General features: G+C 43.2%; 1 protein-coding gene and 1 long non-coding RNA gene across 4 annotated transcripts in view; one reads left to right on the plus strand and one right to left on the minus strand.

Moving 5' to 3' along the window:
- LOC148130402 (uncharacterized) overlaps nucleotides 1–11,380 on the minus strand; it is a 39,228-nt gene extending 27,848 nt beyond the window's left edge. For 2 of the 3 annotated variants that reach the window (XR_015749748.1, XR_015749750.1), the window contains exon 1: nucleotides 11,338–11,368. This is a non-coding gene — a long non-coding RNA (uncharacterized LOC148130402). Of the gene's footprint in view, nucleotides 1–11,283 lie in introns of all 3 variants that reach the window. The other variant, XR_015749749.1, reaches the window with a different exon arrangement.
- The window catches only part of MTUS2 (microtubule associated scaffold protein 2), a 331,241-nt gene that overhangs the window by 127,819 nt on the left and 185,327 nt on the right, over nucleotides 1–18,095 (plus strand). The gene's annotated exons all lie outside the window — the stretch shown is intronic.

Raw genomic sequence — 18,095 nt, forward strand, 5'->3', positions numbered from 1 at the left:
CGGGTGTTTCCTGGCTCTGCCCAGCCCAAACGGCTCCGGCGCGGCCCTGGTGGGATGAGCGGAGGTTTTTAAAATAATTCACTTTGCCTTCGAAGGCAAAGGGAAGGCGGCGACAGGAGCACCTGAAGCCAAGTATACCAACAACAAAAGGAAAATCCTCAAGGTGGGCTGGAGGGAGGGGGCTGCGTGGCCCCCCCCGGGCTGTTTCAATGAAAGGTCCTGACCTTGCCCAACTGCAGCATCCTGCCGTTGCTGCCGCGTCCTTTTCGCCGCCGCCTCCCTCTCCGACTGCGAAACTTGCATGCTTCGCCAAACGCTCCGAGCAAGGCGAGCTCTTTCATACACATACACAGAGAGAGAGAGACACCGGCGTGCTCCGAGAGGCTGGCTCTTTTCTCTAGCCAAGGCTGACGCGTCTGACTGAATCTCTATCCCGCTCCTTTATCCTCACGACAGGGTCGGCAGCGACGCTCTCTGGGGCGGCTCGCCTCAGCTTGCCAGCCTTGCCCTGCTATGAGACAATACTGTGACAGCCGCCGCTGCCGCGCTCCCTTTCTCTTTCCTCGCCTCTCCTCCTTTCGCCGGCAGGAGCGTGCGCCCCTGCTGCCGCCACCGCCGCCGCTCCTGAGGCCGGCTGGGGCAGGCAAGCAAGCAAAGCGGCTCACACTGTCTTCTTTTTTTTTTTTTTTTAAAACAAGTTTTATTAAAAGTTTCAACAACAAACAAATCATTACATATTGAATCTTTCCCTGTCTTTCTACAATAATTTCCCCAATATTCTCATAAAACACAAACAAACACAAACAAACATAAAAAAAATCTTTTAGTAAAGTACCTTGGCCCCAGTTACCTCTCTTTGCATGGGCTAAAATAATAGCACATATCACTCTTCACATTTCTATCTTATTTAATCCATCTTAATTAAATCATTAAATTTGTATCTTTTGCCCATTCAATTATCCCTCTATCTCTTCTTATAATAAAAAAAAAATTTCTCCTGAAATCACTAATCAGAGTATGATGCCTTTCTATCCTCCCCTAAGTTAGTAAAATTAACATTCAGCATAACAAATACCCAATTTGGTTCTGCTTGGTACATTCTATCCACCAAAAATGTTTAAATACATTGTATCCTCCTTTCCTTCAATATTTTATTACATTTTAAAAATCAATCATTATTAAAAACTTCAACATTTTAATTTCTTATTAAATCTTAAACCATTCTAATTTACTATTTCAAATATAAATGTTACAATACCATCTTCTGTACCTTAGCAGAATCTTTCTTACAGAAAATTATATTTCATCCTTTGTCTCTAAAAAAATCCCTCTTCTCCCATCCAATTTTAAAGCTTTGAGGCTTTTCTCCGCCTTTCCCCTTTCTTTCTTCCCCCACCAAATCTTCCTACCCCCTTCTTCTTCTAACCTCTACCTTGCTGGGATCCCTTCTCTGTTGTGTTCCCTTTTTCTCTTGTTTGTTATCATTATATTTACTTTGCATCATATTTTCTTTTTCTCAAATGTTTTTTAGATCTTAAGTCCTTCATTTTCCTTGCTCTCTTCCTTCCTTCTTCCTTAGATAAGTTTTGGGATTCAATGAAGATGGCGTCTTCGTCTCTTCCTTGTTGTTCTTCTTCCGTTTCCATCTGTTCCATTGTCTGTTGGTAATTGACCAGCGCCATTTCTAGAAATAGAAAAGCTTTTTCCATGCCATCTTTGCAGGCTGCTTTTGTTTGCTCATATTCATCCCTCAGGTCTTCAAAAAGGAAAGCCATTATAAATAAATCTTTTCTTTTCTTTATTCCTCTTTCTTCTTACACCAACCAAATATTCCGAGAGAAAGGCAAAACAATCCCAAAATCCACAATCCTCAATAAATCCAAGCAAGCCAAAATTCCCCCTTCCTCTTCCAGGGTGGTATCAAACAAATAAAAAAAGAATCCAAGTCTATATTTTAAAGCCTTATTAAGATTGTATTTCTGTCCTCAAGTCTTCAAGGCATCTCCTCCAACAAGATCCAAATTAATATATTTTCTTTATCCTCTCCCTTCCGGCTTAATTCCGTCGGGAGGGAGAGTAAACTTTCCTTCAGCACCTCAAAATAGCCGCTTTTTTTTCTCTTGTGGAAAAAATCATCAGAAAACCATCTTTTCCAGGAATTAAATTAGATAAATCTCAAAGCCCTGGGTCGACCAAGAAGAACTTTTACTTTCAATAACTTTCTCTTCTTCCTCCTGCGCATACTTGCCCGGCTGTCAACTTCTTTGTGGCGGCCATTACGGACCGCCGCTGCACCGTCCTGGTAACAGGGGTTCTGCCGGCCAGGGAGGGGTCTGCAACACCCCAAACCCTTCCTCCGGATCCCCTTACCTTCAGCTACCCCTGCAGGGCAGCCTTGCTCCGCACCCGTCCGGGTCGGAGCCCCAAAACGGCTAGCGCGGCAGGGATCGCGCAGCTGCGAATCCCTACCGCTCGCGAAGCCGACAAACCGGAAACCTGCACTGTCTTCTTTTTCCCTCAGCGGCACCGCCGCTTGCCGCCGCCACCGCCACCTGCGATGGGCGAGGCGGTGGCGGAGGCGCCGAAATGTTCCAATTCGCTCTTCCGAGCAAAGCGCGAGCACCGAGTCTCCTGATATGAAGTGCCCCACCAACGCAGGCAGCACCATATCCAGGCATGCAACAAAGTACTTCCTAACGGCAAGCCCCCCCATTCCCCCGCCATTTCACATGTTTAAAAGGGCCTTAATTTGGGGGAGGGGCTTAATTTGATTTTATGCCAATAAATCATGCTGGGGCTTCTTATTGGTGGAGGCCGTATTGTTGGAGAAACACGGTACTCCTTTAAAAAAATCTGCAAATTAAATTAAAAATGAATAATACAAAAACTAATAGAATCACTTATTTCCCCTTTGATCTAGAAACATTCATTACAATAAGTGCAGAGGGAGAAATTAAACAATTCTAATCCTAATAGCCATTGCTGACTGATGATGATCAAGTCTAATACAGATGGAAGGCAATAAACTAGGAATTTTTGTTGTGATGAATTATTCTAGATATAGATAAGTCTATTACAAAGATGTCAAATAATAGTATAATGTACATATATTTGTTTAATCTTGACAAAGGAGAGTATTTTGGTAGAACAACAAATAAACTAAAAATACAAGTTCTAGAGAGAGTAATTTTCTGTTGTTATTGTCCACAAGGAGATTATGATTAAGAGAAGTCTGACTTGATTTATGTAGTCCATGAACTGATCTTCTAATTTATACTGCATTTCTGCTGGATTCAGCCCCAGATGATTTATAGTTGGGCTCATTAGTTAACTAATTCATAGAATTGAAGGATCATAAAGTTATAAAGTTGGAAGGGCCAATTACAGTAGGTCACTGGGGTCAACCAGCCTCTCAGTGCAAGAATCCATATTAAAGTATCCAGGTATATAGCTGTCTAACCTCTACCGTGTTTCTCACATAATAAGGCCGGGCCTTATTTTTTTGACGAAAAACGGCTAGGCCGTCTTTTCGTGGGTGACTTAATTACCCCCATGCATCCTCGGGTGGACGGGCGGCTGACAGCTTCGGGAGATCTTCCGCCACCGTTGCTTTTCCTTCTCTCTTGCTGCCACGGCGTTAGAGCAACGCCGCAGCATTTGGCGCAGCCACGTGCGGCCAGTCAGGGCTCCTCCCTACAACCGGAGCCCTGAGGAGACACTTGGCTTCAGGCGCTCCTGTCGCCGCCTTCCCTTTGCCTTCGAAGGCAAAGCGATTATTTAAAACCTCCGCTCATCCCACCAGGACCGCGCCGGAGCCGTGCTGGCTGGGCAAAGCCGGAAAGCGAGCCGCGGGTGTTTCCTGGCTCTGCCCAGCCCAAACGGCTCCGGCGCGGCCCTGGTGGGATGAGCGGAGGTTTTAAATAATTCACTTTGCCTTCGAAGGCAAAGGAAGGCGGCGACAGGAGCACCTGAAGCCAAGTATACCAACAACAAAAGGCAAATCCTCAAGGTGGGCTGGAGGGAGGGGGCTGCGTGGCCCCCGGGCTGTTTCAATGAAAGGTCCTGACCTTGCCCAACTGCAGCATCCTGCCGTTGCTGCCGCGTCCTTTCGCCGCCGCCTCCCTCTCCGACTGCGAAACTTGCATGCTTCGCCAAACGCTCCGAGCAAGGCGAGCTCTTTCATACACATACACAGAGAGAGAGAGACACCGGCGTGCTCCGAGAGGCTGGCTCTTTTCTCTAGCCAAGGCTGACGTCTGACTGAATCTCTATCCCGCTCCCGTATCCTCACGACGGGTCGGGCAGCGACGCTTCTGGGGCGGCTCGCCTCAGCTTGCCAGCCTTGCCCTGCTATGAGACAATACTGTGACAGCCGCCGCTGCCGCGCCTCCTTTCTCTTTCCTCGCTCTCCTCCTTTCGCCGGCAGGAGCGTGCGCCCCTGCTGCCGCCACCGCCGCTGCTCCTGAGGCCGGCTGGGGCAGGCAAGCAAGCAAGGCGGCTGCACTGTCTTCTTTTTCCCTCAGCGAAGCGCCGCCGCTTGCCGCCGCCACCGCCACCTGCGATGGGCGAGGAGGCGGTGGCGGAGGCGCCCGAAATGTTCCAATTCGCTCTTCCGAGCAAAGCGCGAGCACCGAGTCTCCTGATATGAAGTGCCCCACCAACGCAGGCAGCACCATATCCAGGCATGCAACAAAGTACTTCCTAACGGCAAGCCCCCCCCATTCCCCCCCCATTTCACATGTTTAAAAGGGCCTTAATTTGGGGGGAGGGGCTTAATTTGATTTTATGCCAATAAATCATGCTGGGGCTTCTTATTGGTGGAGGCCGTATTGTTGGAGAAACACGGTACTCCTTTAAAAAAATCTGCAAATTAAATTAAAAATGAATAATACAAAAACTAATAGAATCACTTATTTCCCCTTTGATCTAGAAACATTCATTACAATAAGTGCATGGGAGAAATTAGAAATTCTATTCCTAATAGCCATTGCTGACTGATGATGATCAGTAGTCTAATACAGATGGAACTAGGAATACTGTTGTGATGAATGTATGTAGATGATAGATAAGAGTCTATTACAAAGATGTCAAATATAGTATAATGTACATATATTTGTTTAATTCTTGACAAAGGCCCTTTATATGATTACAAATATCTCCCTCATTTACACACTACATTTTTTCATGTAACTCTAAACAATTTTATTGATAACTGAAAAATGTTAGGAAACAATCAACATTATATTATAGATTTGAGTACTTGCTATAGAATTTTAGAAAAATTCTTGGAAATTCTTGGAGATTCTGTAGAGATTCTCGGTCATCCAGGTCATGGTTGTCCCAAAGATGCTCTTTCAGGAGGCAACTGGACTTTTTTGTTTTCTCTTTGAAGATATTTCACTTCTTCTCCAAGAAGCTTGAGGAAAAAAAGAAAGAAAAAAGAGCACCTTTGGGGCAACCATGATCAGAGCAAAAAATTACAAACTAAAGGAACCAGGAGCACTACTCAGGTTACCCTGAGGACACAGATAGACCTCCAAGTGCTTCAACCATCCTCTAAAACAGGGGTGTCCAACCTTGGCAACTTTAAGCCTGGAGGACTTCAACTCCCAGAATTCCCCAGCCAGCTTTGCTTACAATGAAGTCCTCCAGGCTTAAAGTTGCCAAGGTTGGACACCCCTGCTCTAAAAGGGTGCAAATGACCAGCTTTCTGCAAGGAATATAAATCCCTCCATTCCCCACTATTCTGTGAAAGCTGAAGAAGCTTCTTGGATAAGAAGCGAAACGTCTTCAAAGAAAAACAAGGAAGTCCAGTTGCCTCCTGAAAAAAGCAGGACAGTTCTTAGAGATATTAACAGACTTCCTTTTGGAATGTATTGGAGAAGAAAGGTAGGCTTTATGTACTTTTAAAATATTGTCTGATACTAAAAATGTTTATGGTGTTGTTGTTTTTTCTAGTGCTAAGAAATCAGCCTCATAACTCATGACTTACAAGTTGTATTCTTCAGGTAGGACTAATAACAATATACTTCAAGCATCCACTTGAAGTATATGTCTTACAGTGGACCTCCAATTGTTCAGTTTTCTTAACAATAAGGACAAAGCCTTCTTTCTTTAGCCAATGTAATTACTTTCCTTCTTTCTGTTTTTCTCTGGAAATTGTAATTTAGCTGTTGCTCTTTTTACAACATGTGGTATTTATATAAGCAGCTTTTCTCTCTCTTAAACCCTTGCATTGTGTCAACACAATTCAAACATAACATTAGCAAAAAGGTGGACTATACCCTTGATGTTTTCATCGAAACTCTCCCTTGTGTACAATTCTGAAAATTATTTTTCAACGGCTGAAGTATTTGGAGGAGTTTTATTCCCCATTGCTGCTTCCAAAGTTGATTGAATGCACTACAGAATTAAAGGACAAAAACACATGGAATTTTAAGGGCCTCAACTCTCAGGGCCTGACACCTTAGTTCCAGATCTATGATCTTTCTTGAATCTTCATTTGTACTCAGTAAAAAAAAAACAGGTTTCTGTAGCCTCAAATACATCCTGTACTTAACACCAAAAAGAATGGAAATAGGACTGCTGCTGTTTTCAATTCCCTTGAATGTTTCTTCGTTGCAGTCCAGCTTTTGTTATATATTCAGAATTAATAGATTCCACTCAGAATTGATGCCAACTCTTCTCTTTGTGTTGAGTGTCAAATTTGACTGGCAGTGGGAAAATGCCTTATTCAACAAAGAAAAATCAGAATTATTATATTACATTATATTTTTTAAAATGACTTTGCTATTTTTTTTAAAAAAAAGATTTTTACTTTTTAAATAAAATAATACTGATACTACTAATCCAAGCTGAGAAAACTATTGAAAACTCTGATTACAGTAACCCCCACTGGGCATTTCATGGGAAAAAAAAAAACCAAGACAAAATGGATTATTGTTGGGTAGATCTGCCACTTACATGTGGATGCCATATTTTTTTTTAATAGAAAATTTAGACAAACACTAGATTTTCTGTCAATGGGACCACTTTTTGACATACAACTGACTGACTCCAGATTCAGAAATAATTTCAGAATAGAGTTTGCTGCAGAGCTACCTTTTTTTTTCTTATTTATTCTTGGTATTTATGCCTGTTGGATCTGAAGAGCAGATAGGGAAGCTGCCAATCAGAATGGAAGATGATGGGAACAGTGGCAGTTATAGAAGCAGTCACCCATGTAACCACTTTTGAAATAATAGCCAATGCACAGAATTGAGATTGCATAGCTCAAGGCACTGGTGTCAGTAACAGGAGCAACTTGGCAACTTTCTGGCATTCAGTGGAGCTCTAGAAAAGGGGATATAGGCTACACTAGTATCCATAGTGGTTATTCATTATTTCTAATTAATCCCAGTGCATAGAGATGGTGGCTTTTCAAATTCTCAAATATAATCATTCCCACTGCAAATTTATTAGGAGCAAATGTATGCATGTGGAAAGTATAATTCCAGTCTAGTACTACCATGTAGAGTTGGAAAAATTACACCTGAATTCAGCACTGTGCTATGTTCCGATGAGAGAGTGTGCTGGCTCAGTGGCTGAGCAACAGAGCCAGGGGTCTTACTAGATGTTTTTCTATACTTGATCTTTTGATTGGCAGAATAAGGCTGATCATGCTTATATTACAAAGCTGTCACACGGATTAAAACAAAATGCACATGTTCATTAAACTAGTCTTCAATAGAGCAGCCAGACAGGTGATAGAGCAATCCGAACATTGCAGGCAGTGGTGGGATTCAAATATCTCATCCCCATCTTCCAGCTCCGACAGACATTTAGGATGAGCCTCCCGCGATGACCAACATGACCCTGGGCAAACATCCCCCCTTGCTATCAAAGCGCTGTACTGCAATGGAGAAATGAGCAATGGAGAGGCCAGCACAAGGGAAGGATGAGGATCAGGAAGAAGAAAGGGAGAAAGCGGCCTTCTCCTTCCCTTGCGCCAGCTGCTCCACTGCCCATTTCTCCATTGCAGTGTAACTTTGATAGCGGGGGAGGATGTAATTTTACAACCACTTCACCTGAATCGGTGTGAACCGGCTGAATCCCAACACTGATTGCAGGATAAAATTGGTTTTGAACTCATTGCACTAGTTGCTCATAGTTTGTAGGTTCACTACGGATGATGACCACCTATACAGTCCAGTGGTATAACTTCAGCTTGAAGCAGGTATTACATTGCCAAAATTGATGCTCCCTGTCTCATCCAAACATCTTAAGAATGTCTGTTAAGAGTCTCACTTCCACAGGAAGTACATGGGATTTAGATTAAGGTTTGATTTAAGATTAAGGATTAAAGCAGCAGGTTTTCTCTACTGGTAGTGACTCCCATGCTCCAGGGCATGTTTGAATTTGGTACCCAAGTGTATATAATCTAGAATTCCACAGTTGGGGCTGTCTACAAATATTACAAATAAATAAATATCCCAAATATTACATTTTATAATCGTATCCCAAGTTTTTCTGGTTACTTCAAGAAATGCAGCAGAGTGAGTTTGAGGATATATTTTATGACATTTTTTCTATTGATGTACTCTTCTAATAAGTAATATTCAAAATAACCAAGGCCTAGTCCTTACATTTCAAGAATGACATCTATTCTTTCTCCCACATCCTATACCTGATGGAAAGCAGATAAAAGTTAAAATTGAACAGCTGTTTTAATTTTACTGTTCTGTCCTACTTTAACCACTGGCCGTTTTTCCTATGTTGCCATATATCCATCTCAGTATACCCTGACATACATATTACTCTCTTTAAGAGTATGCCGTGTTATGCAAAGGGAGGAAAAAGAATAAAATGTAACCAACAAAAAGAGTGGGCAGACATAATTTTTTAGTTCATCCAAGATCTGGAAAACTGGTGGCTGCCCTGTCAGATCTTGCAAAATGCTGCATTATGAGTGGTTTTGTGAAGGAAAATCAGCAATCAAAGCACAAGCTGGAAGAAGGCAATGTTTTATTTTTATACATCTTGATTTCACACTGTTATTTACAGATGAAAATACAAAGAATTGGTTGTAAATTGGTTGTAAAGGTCAGTTCTCTAGAGACATACATGTCTTGAATTGGAAATCGTGCTTGCTATTTTTTTTAAATATGTATAAGTTTAAGACTTTAATTAAATAAAGACAAATGTAGGAGAACTGTTTAAAGCATTTAAACAGTTGTTTTTCTTGACATTATCAGCATCAGAAATCCAAATCTGGATTTATACTTCAATGCAGGAGAAACAGAGCTTTGCATTTGCTTTATAGCTTTCTTCCTGAGATTTGCTCCTTCTCTCTATATACATATACATATACATATACATATACATATACATATACATATACATATACATACACACACACACACACACATCTGAGAATCTAGAGGCAGTAAGATTTTCACCACCATGGCAATGCTCCTGCTCTGTGATTCTGCTGACTGAAGATTAGCCAATGAAGCCATGTTTGAGGGATCTCTTCAAAACCACTACCACTACATTAACCAGTGAAAGTGTTTTCATTTATTCATTCATTCCTTCTTGCACACACACACCCCAGAACAGTTCAAACTTCAAAGTCACAGAAACTTATAAAGATCCATCCACTCATTCAACCATTTGTTCAGCTGAACCAGAGCCATAAACCCTGGTGGTTCTGTTCATCAATATACTTGCTTTCCAATCAGCCTCCATGTGCCTTTCAGCATCATACCCAGTGGTGGGATTCAAATTTTTTTACTACCGGTTCTGTGGGCGTGGCTTGGTGGCCTTTCCCCAAGGCAGTGTTCTAGGACCAACTCTCTTCATAATCTACATAAACGACCTTTGCGATCATATCAAGAGCAATTGCGTTCTCTTCGCTGATGATGTAAAAGCTGTTCAATACCACAGACAATACTACTACCCTACAAAAAGATCTAGACTATGTATCTGAATGGTCTAACATATGGCAACTTCAAATCTCAACAAATAAATGCTCTGTCTTACATATTGGTAAAAAAAATCAGAAAATAAAATACAAGCTGAATAGTCAAGATCTTGTTGATGACCCAAGCTCTGTAAAGGACCTGGGAATACTCACCTCTAATGATCTAAGTGCTAGAGCCCACTGCAACTACATAGCCAAAAAGGCATTAAGAGTTGTTAACCTAATCCTACGTTGCTTTTTCTCTGGTAATGTCTCACTACTAACCAGAGCATACAAAACATTTGCTAGACCAATACTCGAATACAGTTCATCAGTCTGGAATCCTTATCACGTATGTGATATTAATACAATTGAGAAAGTCCAGAAGTATTTCACAAGAAGAGTTCTCCACTCTTCTACCCGCTGTAGAATACCTTATGCCACCAGACTCGAAATTCTAAAACTAGAAAACCTCGAATTACGCCGTCTTCGATCCGACTTAAGCATGGTATATAAAATCATACATTGCAATGTCCTACCTGTCAATGAATACTTCAGCTTTAACCATAACAACACAAGAGCACACAACAGATACAAACTCAAAGTAAACCGCACCAAACTTGATTGCAGGAAATACGACTTCAGCAATAGAGTGGTCAATGTCTGGAATACTCTACCCGACTCTGTAGTCTCTTCCCCAAACCCCAAAAACTTTAACCTGAGACTGTCTACTATTGACCTCACCCCTTTCCTAAGAGGTCTGTGGGGGCGTGCATAAAGCGCACCAACGTGCCTACCGTCCCTGTCCTATTGTTTCTCTTATTCTTTTATTTTTCTTATATGTACCTATTTCATATATTCACAACCATGTATACACTTGTACTTATTATCTTGTAAACAATTGACAAATCAAATAAATAAATAAATAAATAAATAAAGGATATTGTAAAATCTCCAGTCAGAGGTGGTATTTGCCGGTTCTCCGAACCACTCAAAATTTCTGCTACCGGTTCTCCAGAACTGGTCAGAACCTGCTGAATTCCACCTCTGGTCATACCATATTTATTCAACCCAGTGTTCAACCCATATTTATTGTAAACTTGCAGTGCTACCCCAAAAATTACAAAGTTCAAAGTATAATAGAGTGCCTTAATCTATCCACAGTGCTTTCTTTCATTGTTCTTGATCTGCTCTGAAGTACCAAACACATCTAGTGATGCCCTTCCTCACTTGTCTGTATAAGTCAATTTCAAATTCAGTCAATAAATACATAAATAAATAATGGTCTTAACTGGGAAGCAAGTTAAAATGGATGAACAGGAAAGAAAGGGGTGTGATGTTACCCTAATTATGTGCAGTCCCCATCTTCTGCCAATTTCCCCTCCAAGTAGGCTTACCATCAGATACAAATGTATGCTGGGCTGTGTGATAGTTGCAAAGCCTTGGGTGAAGTCTGAATATTATTTCTATGTTTTGACATATTATATTTGTTTGTTAAAGGAGAACTGCCTCTGTAGTTGCTTGGTAGTCACTCCAGGTATTTTAACAAAGGTGTGACATGTATGCAGAAGCTTACTCAGTAATCTGACTATTGTATCCTATACCACCACAGCTTCCAGATCAAGTAACCAAGGTCTACATAGAGTAAACTTTGAGATGGAATCTGGCGCTAGTTTGTAGGAAGGAGGGGCTCTTTTTCAAATGACAAATCAACCTTGAATTGTTGGTATACAGAAGCAGACCCAGGAGGAATCTTCCCTCAAACCCTCACAGGATTTATCTGATAGTTATGTAGAGTGTAACTTAGTTGGGCAAGATTCCTGCCTAGAGGCGAACAGCTATAAAGAAACTACTCTAAGCAACCCTTCATGTCATTCTTACACCTAAAGGATCCTCTATTTTTCAGAGCAGGCTATCTTAAACTGGGTTTCATGAAACCGTAAAGTTCTACAAAAACTTTCTTTCCATGAGAGACTAAAGGAAAATAAATAAATAAATAAAAACAATAAATAAAAATCATGATCCCTAACCATTTTCTAAGACAGTGAAAAGGTAGGGGGGTGTAATGGCCTTTGAGAATGTCCTTGAGGGATAGAAGCAGCAGCAGACTAGGCAATGGTCTGTAAAAATGGACAGCTTACCCCACAGAAGCAATGGGTGTATGGCAAATATTTTAGAAGGGACCTTCTCTGGTTTCTTGGACTGTGAAGACAGAGATGGAGAGAGATATACTTTCAGATTTGCAAGATTGTTTTTAGTGTAAGTTTACAATTAAAGTAGCATTAACCCTCATGATTGGTGCCTTTTGTCTGTCCTACCCAAGAGGGGGATTTGTTCTCACAAGTGAACATCACAGCTGCTGTTTTGTAGATGAGGGGTTCTGGGAATTTTTTTTAAATTAATAGGTTTTGTGGCCTGAAAAACCATGCTCTAGCAAAATGGGAAAGATTATCTAAGAATTATGCTAAGTTTAATGCTTTTCCTAAATGTATTATTTCAATGTGTCTATTGCTTATTAAGTTCAGCCCTTATGTATTTTTTGAAAACTGGCACTGTTTGCATCAGAGCAACCATAACTACGAGCAAATCAGCACCATCTTATCTTAAAGCTTATTATTGTTATTCTTTTTTATTGTAAGTTCTTCCCAGATACTGTCTGTGATTTGAGCAATCTTTCAATTTTCATTTCAATCTTTCATTTGAGCAATATCTTTCAAAAATCCTGGAGCACTGGGGAACTACCAGAGGACTGGAAAAGAGCTGATGTGGTTCCCATCTTCAAAAAAGGAAAATAAAACCAGACCCAGGAAATTATAGACCAATCAGCCTAACATCAATACCCAGGAAGATACTGGAAAAGATAATAAAAAAACAGATCTGCCAACATCTAGAAACAAGTAAAGTAATAACTAGCAATCAGCACGGGTTTGTTAAGAACAGATCATGCCAAACCAATCTTATTTCACTCTTCAACACAGTTACTAAATTAGTAGACCAGCAAACATAATATATTTAGATTTCAGCAAGGCATTCGACAAAGTAGACCGCAACCTACTTCTTAGTAAGCTAGAAAAAAGTGGAATAGATAGCACCACCATCAGATGGACTCGTAACTGGCTGACAAACTAAACTCAACAAGTAGTCCTTAATGGGTCTAAGTCTACATGGAGGGAAGTAAGCAGTGGGGTGCCACAAGGTTCTGTCTTAGGCCCAGTACTCTTCAATATCTTCATTAACGACTTAGATGAGGGAATAGAAGGGTAACTTACCAAATTTGCAGATGATACTAAGCTGGCAGGAATAGCTAACACCCAAGAAGATAGGCTCAAGATCCAGATGGATCTTGAAAGACTAGAACACTGGGCCATATCTAACAAAATGAAATTCAATGTAGAGAAAAGTAAAGTCCTACACTTAGGCAAGAAAAACCAAAAGTACACATACAGACTGGGTGAAACCAGGCTCAATAGCAGTAACTGTGAGAGGGATCTTGGAGTCTTAGTGGACAACCAACTAAATATGAGCCAGCAGTGTGCAGCAGCAGCCAAAAAAGCTAATGCAATCCTAAATTGTATTAACAGAGGGATACAATCAAGATCAAGGGAGGTACTAATACCACTCTATAAAGCCTTAGTAAGACCAGAGTACTGCATCCAGTTTTGGTCACCACATTATAAAAAAGATGTTGAGACTCTAGAAAAAGTACAGAGAAGAGCAACCAGGATGATTAGGGGACTGGAGGCTAAAACATACAACGAACGGTTGCAGGAACTGGGCTTGGCTAGTCTAGTAAAGAGAAGGATCAGGGGAGACATGATAGCAGTCTTCTAATATTTGAGGGGCTGCCACAGGGAGGAAGGGGTCAAGCTATTTTCTAAAGTGCCTGTAGGCCAGACAAGGAATAATGGATGGAAACTGAACAAGGAGAGATTTAACCTGGAAACAAGTAGAAATTTTCTGACAGTGAGAACAATCAACCAATGGAACAGCTTTCCCTTGGAAGTTGTGGGAGCACCGTCACCTGAGACTTTCAAGAAGAGATTGGACTGCCATTTGTCAGAAATGGTGTAGGGCAGGGGTGGGCAAACTACGGCCCGCGGGCCACATCCGGCCTGTTGGTCTGTCCAATGCGGCCCGCCCCTGAAAAAAAATTGCTGCCATTGGTCTGTCCAATCCGGCCCGCCCCTGAAAAAAAATCGCTGGGCGTGGCGTATTGCCCTGTGCCGCAGGGCCCCCAAAGCTGCAAAACAGTGCGGAGCGATCTAGGGGTAGGAAAGAAAAGAAATTTGCAAAGGCCTCGGCTGGGAGTTCGAAATCACCTTCGAGTGCGACCTCTCCGAAGGTGAGTCCCCGCCGATCCCCCTTTTTTCCGGGCTTCCAGGCTTAAACTTTGCAAAGGCAAAGCTTGCAGGCTGGAGCGTCTTCCCGCCGAGGAGCGGGAAGGGTTCCACCCGGCAGGCGGGGCGGGCTGCTTGGAGCCACCTAAAGCTAGGCCGCTGCTGGTGGAGCTTTGCCCTGCCTTGGTGCCCCGTTTCCCGGCTCGGCGGTCCTGCTCGGGCGGCACTTTAAAAGCCTGCTCCCAGCACCCGAGCAACTTCCCAGCAACTTTCGGCTTCGTTTTAACTCGCGGGCGCCGCGCCTGGCCCCGAGCCGCGCGGGCGGAGGGGAAGCCTGGCGGGCGGGCGGGCAAGCGGGCTGCTTGGAGGAGGCGACCGGCGGCGCTCTGGGCTTCCCTCCGCGCGTGCGGCTCGGGCGAGCGCGCGCCCGCGAGTTAAAACGAAGCCGAAAGTTGCTGGGAAGTTGCTTGGTTTTCCGGGCTTCCAGGGCTTTGCAAAGGCAAAGTTTGCAGGCTGGAGCATCTTCCCGCTGAGGAGCGGGAAGGGTTCCACCCGGCGGGCGGGCGGGCTGCTTAAACTTTGCTCGGGCGGCACTTTAAAAGCCTGCTCCCAGCACCCAAGCAACTTCCCAGCAACTTTTAACTCGCGGGTGCTTGCGCCGCCCGAGCCGCACGGCAGCCCGCTCCAAGCAGCCCGCTCCGCCCGTCGGGCGGAACCCTTCCCGCTCCTCGGCGGGAAGATGCTCCCGCCTGCAAACTTTGCCTTTGCAAAGCCCTGGAAGCCCCGGAAACCCGAGCAACTTTCGGCTTTCTTTTAACTCACGGGCGCTCACGCCTGGCCCCAAGCCGCGCAGCAGAGGGGAAGCCCGGCAGGCGGGCGGGCAGACTGCTTGGAGGAGGCTCTGGGCTTCCCCTCCGCCAGGCACGAGCGCCTGCGAGTTAAAAGGAAGCCGAAAGTTGCTGGGAAGTTGCTTGGGTTTCCGGGGCTTCCAGGCTTAAACTTTGCAAAGGCAAAGTTTGCAGGCTGGAGCGTCTTCCCGCTGAGGAGCAGGAAGGGTTCCGCCCGGCGGGCGGGCGGGCTGCTTAAACTTTGCTCAGGCGGCACTTTAAAAGCCTGTTCCCAGCACCCGAGCAACTTCCCAGCAACTTTCGGCTTCCTTTAACTTGCGGGCGCTCGCGCCTGGCCCCGAGCTGCGCGGCAGAGGGAAGGTCGGCGGGCGGGCGGGCTGCTTGGAGGAGGCGACCTGGCGGTGCTCCGGCAGCAGCAACAGGCACTTCGCCCGGGCTCCGCTCAGGTGTCCGGCTGGGGCTGTCAGGAGTTGCTACCGCCGGCGCAGCTCCGTGCGGCTCCAGTCCGCGTTGCCTTGGGAAGGAAAAGGCAAAACCAAGAGCCACTGAGCCTGAGCCTCCGGTGCCGCTGCTCCGTTTAAGCGCCGCCGCGGCTCTTCCTTTTGCCTTTCCCTTCCCAAGGCAACGTGGGACTGGAGCCACGCGGAGCCGCGCCGGCGGTAGCAACTCCTGACTCAGGGGGCCTCTGAGGGGAGGGGGAGGAGGAGAAGAGGGGGAAGGGTGGGGGCGATTCCCAAAAAATCTTGTGCTGACCTGGCCCGTCTGTCAAATTTTAAAAGTCAATGCGGCCCCTGAGCCAAAAAGTTTGCCCACCCCTGGTGTAGGGTCTCCCACTTGGGCAGGGGGTTGGACTAGATGACCTACAAGGTCCCTTTCAACTCTGATTATCTGTTAAATCTGTTAAACCCGGTGCTTTTGTGATTTATACCATAGTTTTTCATGCAACTGCTTAAAGTTTAAAAAAGTTTTTTTACATTCCCTCTTTTCCTTCTTTTGTAATAAAGTCTAATTCTATTTATTTGCCTTGATATTAGTCTCCCTACAAAGGAGGAGGATGCTCACTTCCCTAACCAAACACCTCAGTCTGCAATGCTAGGGAATTGAATCATTTATTTTCTTTTCATGTTTTCCCCTTTTAACTAGACAGGAAAGTGCACAAGCTGTGGTAGTCTTATAAAAATGAACTCACCACTGGAAGGGGGAGAACACCAGGTAAATATGGTGATGACAACCATGAGTACTAAGCCATGAGACCTAGGCAGGGTACACTGAGATGGTTTCTGGGAGAATGAGACCCCCAACCTTTTACCCTATGGGCTCAAATGGGCAGTTGCCATGTTTTCTGATTTAACATGCACTTAATGAATAACATAACAATGAGAAGAAGCACCATGGTGGTGCAGTGGTTAGAATGCAACATTGCAGGCTGACTCTGCCCACTGCCAGGAGTTCGATCATGACCAGCTCAAGTTGACTCAGCCGTCCATCCTTCCGAGGTCAGTAGAATGAGGATCCAGATTGGTGGGGGCAATATGCTGACTCTGTAAACAACTTAGAGAGGGCTGCAAAGTACTACGAAGTGGTATATAAGTCTAAGTGCTATTGCTATTCTTTGGCCTAGTTACCATGGTGAATATGTGCCAAAATTAGGGTAACTATACTCAATATATAGCAAAACTGTTGTTACTGCCCCTTGCCTGTTACACAATTTGTGTGCTTTCAGAGCTTCAGGCTATTCAGGAGTTGCGTTGACATTGACACTATTTGGTTGCACATAACAAATCTTAGATGTTTTCATGCAGAAGAATACACAAAAAATGTTAAAGTATCGTTGCAAAGAAGCATTCTTGTTTTACCATGATCTGACTTTTAGATAATGTATTTTCCTTACACATTTTGCTTTCAGATAGCACAAAAGGAGACAAATAGAAACCTCTTAAATTATTATCTTAATTTTAAACTAAATAAAAAATTTCAAAATAGAGGTAATTTGTTCATCATTTATTTGAAGAAGTTTACTAGGATTGGATGACCCCATTTTATTGACCCAGTTAGATTTTTATTTTTGAGATACTGACAATTACCTCAATGGAACTGAAGATTAAGGAAAGCTGATTGCTTTAAATGGCTTGCCCTCTGTGCTTGTCTTTGATGTGAAATTGTTCTCTTTTTTTCTAATGCTCTCAGAATAGCAGTAGTAATAAATTCTCGAGTTTCAAAGCTAGATATTTAATTAATTTTTATTTTTATTGACTGTGATTTGGGTTGTTTCTTACATCTTTGTTGCTTTCTTCAGCAACTTATCAAAGAAATCAGATCATCTCTTTGTATTCAGATAGTTATTGCTTTAGTGATAAAACAACAACAAAATAAATTACATACTGAAGTGATATTTGCATGTTTCCAGAGCTTCAGCAGTTTCACAGTTTCATGCCTTGGGAAAGCTGCTTTTCATTTGTGCAGGTTTCTTAGTAAAATCTGAATAGGTTTTATTGTATTCTTTTTATGACTCCTCTCCAACTGAGATTTGTACTATTTCTGATTTTTTTTTATCGCTGTTCTTATGATCTGTGGACCTGACTGCAGTCAAGAAATGGCTGCGAAAGATGTTATAAAAGACTTCATCCCTCTTGTTATAATTTGAACTGGACATGTGATATAGATTGCACTGCCTAATGGAAGCTTAGCATTATTAGCAATAATTAAGTTCAACAAGCTCGTTGTTTATTCAATAATAACTGTTTATAATGCATTCATATATATAAAATGGAAATGAGCTGGTCATATAGCAAGAAGAACTGATGGTAGATGGAGCAAGGCAGTCACAGAATGGATCCCACTTGATAAAAAGCATCCATGAAAGAGACCTAAAACAAGATGGATCGACAACATCAGCGGTAGTTAGAATGCAGTACTGCAGGGTATTTCTGCTGACTGCTGACTGCTTGCAATTTGGCAGTTCAAATCCCA

The sequence above is a fragment of the Notechis scutatus genome, chromosome 5 (genome assembly GCF_049901735.1).
Source record: "Notechis scutatus isolate UNSWTSFEM ecotype Mainland chromosome 5, rNotScu1.2, whole genome shotgun sequence".
Classification (NCBI taxonomy): domain Eukaryota; kingdom Metazoa; phylum Chordata; class Lepidosauria; order Squamata; family Elapidae; genus Notechis; species Notechis scutatus.